Genomic DNA, 4,130 nt, shown 5'->3' with positions numbered 1-4,130 from the left:
CTCAATCAAGGGAGAGGCATGACGGCCACTGTCCAGACAATGCTGCGACTTCCCCTGGCATCTGGATCAGCTCTGATTTAGTCAGCTGAGGTCTAGGGTACAGAGTCCATTGGTCCAAATATGGCGTGATGAGGGAGCATCATGGAGCCGCAGGTCTCTAAGAAGAGATGTTGTAGGTCTGACAGAGATGCCAGTATCATTTGCTACATCACCTGGACTGCAGAGACAGCTGTGCGGGAGGAAAGGGGGACTTGCCAAGGGCATGTGTCTGGTAAGTGACCAAGCCTGGAAGTAGCAAGTTACAGTTTTGGTTTTGTCCTGGTCAATGATATTGTGGAATTGCTAGTATGAGGTGATGTATGTTTAACAAAGCTCTGAGCAGATCCCCTTAGCTGATGTGTGTTTAGCAAAGTTCTGAGCAGATCCCCTTAGCTGATGTGTGTTTAGCAAAGCTCTGAGCAGATCCCCTTAGTTGCTGCAAGTTTGCCACCAACAGAATATTTACATCACAGAAACCGGCTGCTTGTGTAGACCAGGACTTTCTTTCTCTTTTCCAAGACCTGAAATGTAGGCATAGCCTGCTGAATTGCATGTTGGGAGAATTTATGGGCAGCATGGATCCCATATTTCAGATAAGAGGTTATCTCAGTTTGCATTTTCCAGTACTAGCAACCTCAATCTATTATTGACAGATTGCCCTGGGGCTGCCAACTACAGGCCAGTTTGTATAGCCAACTGAGGTGGCACTTTCTCTCGGACGTATTTTCACAAATAAGTCATGACTCTGGTCCCCACATTCTTCCAAAGCCAGTTCCTGCCTAGTGGGCGGACAGCAGATCTTCACTATGACAAGAATATGGCAGCCCAAGCAAGCATACTACCCAAGGGATCAGGAGAGAAATGTCTTTAAGAGATTAAAAAAAGAAAGAAAGAACAAAGAAAGGCAGCCAATAAACAAATTCTTCCTCCAAATATGACTTTCTGGGCAGTTTTTCAACAATGGAAAAACTCATGTGCAAGTTACCCAATGCATCTTCCTCTAGCGTCCTGTTGTTTGGCTTGGCTGTCAGCTGCCCCATTCCCATCAGTGGACAGTGGCCAGGAGGGAAAGTAACCTCTGTGACTGTAAGTGATTCCCAGGCTGGCTGTTGGCACCTGACATAGAGCCCGCTGACGCACCTCCACTGTCACACCGGCAGTACCCCACCCGTCGACTTGTCCCATATTTCTTAAGACACACAAACTGAGTGTTCTCTACTGACCACAGCTCTGCACTGGGAGCTGGGGCTGGTGGGTGGGGGAAGGTAAAGTCTTTCCATCCAATGGCGCTTCCTGAGCCAGAGAGCCTAAAAATAACACAGAGCTGCGTCCAGCCTTTCCAGGGGAATGTGGGGTCAGTCGCTGCTGTAGCCTCTGCTTCTCCTGTGACTTCAGGGTAATTTCCCGGAACATAGTGTTTTCATGAGGATCCTGGGCATCGTTTCTCATAGACCTAGTGTGAGAGGCACGCTCGTCTGGATGCTGAGAGATGAGGATGCACACCAGGGAAGCCCTGGCTCTTCATCTGTAGGAACGGAAGCATCTATGAACCTTGATATGCTCTCCTCTTCCTTTCTTCTCGCTTCTCTTCACCCGTCTTAGTCAGCCCTATACAACAGTCATGGAGTTTACACCGATATACTGAGCTGGGTGCCTTGAGAAGCACAGGGCGTGTACAGAGGTGGAGACCACCGACCAAGGATGCAGCTTCCTCTCTCTCAGAGGTAACCTGTGTTCATCTTTTCCTTAGTTCCTCAGCAATGCATTGTGCTCATAGGATGCTCATAGTCCTGTTAGCAACATGGAGGATGGCTGCTTGCGACCAAAGTCTGCTTCCTGCTTCTGTCCTCCTGGGACAGGCAGAGACCTGGGGAAAGAAGCCTGGAAATTTTCCTTCTGTGGCATGGTAGATGCAACGGACTAAGATTTGGTCTGGTTTCATTGCACCTCAAAGTGTTCTCAATAGAATGGTGTGTTATCTGGCGGAAGTTTTACAACAGGTGTCCTGGGCATGCTTCCCAAGTTTTAGGTTCATTTGTGTCTCCTGGCCAGGAACTGAAGGAGAGATTCTCACTGGGGAAGGAAACAAGAGAAGTACTTTAGTACTTTCCCTATGCAGCTCAGGAAGGGAAGCAGAACCGGGTAGAGAAAAGTGAATTCCATCTGACTCCCTGGGTTCTTGCCCCAGCTCTCAGCCATAGTCTGGACACACAATTGTGCATGTGACTTCTTCGTGCCTCAATATCCTCTCCTCTAATGTTGGTTCCACACAACTCTCTGCCCACTTCACTGGGATGGAATGAGATAGGGTCTTGCTGTGTAGCCTAGGCTAGCTTAGTACTCACTAGTAAGCCAGGCTGATCTCAAAGTCACTGCAATTCTCCTGCTTCCTCCTCTCAAGTACTGTACATATGGAGCATAGTAATAGATGTGAAACAGGTTGTAAACATCAAAGACAACATCCAATACAATAACGCTTTGTACTTGTTTCTCTTAAGATGGTCTAACTCTAGATTACTCTTGATTTAAATTTAACAGGTAGTTCTATGGGTACCAGAGTGTGATCTTTTGGGAGGAAGGGGGCGACTTTTATTGGTATCTATGTCACCAGCATTTAGAACAGCACCTGATAAAGGTTTCTTTAAACACCCCAGACAATGATTACTGGATGATTAGATGGAAGAAATGTAAGTATGACCGCCCTGGGGAAGCTTGGAGCGTGCCCAGCGCTATCTCTTGGATGACTCGTGAACTTGACTTCTGAGGAGTTCTTCCACCTCTAAGGCAGTTCCCATTATATGACTACATCAGGGCAAAAGGTTCCCCCCTGCAGCAGAAAATCACTGGTGTCCAATGGTATAGCACTAGAGAGTTGAGTAAAGTCCTGCCACTCATTTCTTAAGAGGGCATTTCCAATTTTCCTTTTGTAAACGCTATTCCAATTACATTGAGTGTCAACCATAGACTATTAACTGGTAATATATAGGCAATAATGCTAAAGTGGAGTCATGGGAAATGACTATGGGGTCCCCAAGACCCAGTAGAACCACAGAGACAGGCTTTGGATCCATTGTCCTTCCCTGCTCCCATCCAGATACAGATTTTGCCAGAAACTGTCTAATCTGAGACACTTCCTGGACACAATGTGCTCATTTCCATCAACCACTCAAACCATGGAATGAAGTGGTGTGTGTGTGTGTGTGTGTGTGTGTGTGTGTGTGTGCGCGCGCGTGCGCGCCTGTGTGTGCGTATAGCATCTATCTATCTTGTGCTTCAATTGCGCGTGTGTGTATAGCATCTATCTATCTTGTGCTTCAATTACTAATGTGGAAATTGTTCTCTAAGGTGAAAAAAGAAGCCTTCCAAAGAGGAGCATGCACATACTGTGGTTTTCGGGGACACTCACATGGTGAGTGAAAGGGGGGGGACATACAGAGAGAGGGAGATCATGAAAGTGAGTAGCGGGGACTTGAAAATGGCATGACGCAAAAGGCAACAAGGAAGAGCTAGATGAAGTAAGTGTGTGGTGTCTGACGAGTTATGAAAGGAACGCTGATGAAAGAGCAGTAGATGTGATAAGAAAGGGTCACTAGGAAATGCACAGAGGTCACACACGTAGTGAGTCAGGAGCAGAGATCTGGTGAGGTGGACAGCTCTGCAGACGAGGCTGCGCTGGCTAGATGTCTTAGTTTTTCATTTCTGTGACCTGAACTAATCAGCTTAAATAGGCAAAGATTCTATTGTCTCGTGTCAGCAGCTTTGGTCACTGGCTTCCATCATCTCTACGCCATGGTGAGGCAGAACACAGCGCTGGGATGAACACAGTGGAGCAAAGCTCCCTATGTCATGGAAGACAGGAAGCAGAAGGAGGAGACTAGGGACAAGATAAGCCCTTCCTGGGAAAGTGTCCTCTGACCCAGTTTGTCCATCCGAGTGTGACCTCCTAAAGTTTCCACCACCTCCTGGTGATTCCATCTAAATATGAACCCATCAAGAGTCTTGACGATCTGATACCTTCCAAAAGCCCCACCCCTGAACATGGCTACACTGAGACCAAGCCTTTATCTTAAACCCAAAACATCTGGGGGAAA

Source organism: Microtus ochrogaster, linkage group LG3 (assembly GCF_000317375.1).
Source record: "Microtus ochrogaster isolate Prairie Vole_2 linkage group LG3, MicOch1.0, whole genome shotgun sequence".
Lineage (NCBI taxonomy): Eukaryota > Metazoa > Chordata > Mammalia > Rodentia > Cricetidae > Microtus > Microtus ochrogaster.
The sequence above is the reverse complement of the archived record's forward strand: the minus strand, read 5'-3'. Positions refer to the sequence as shown.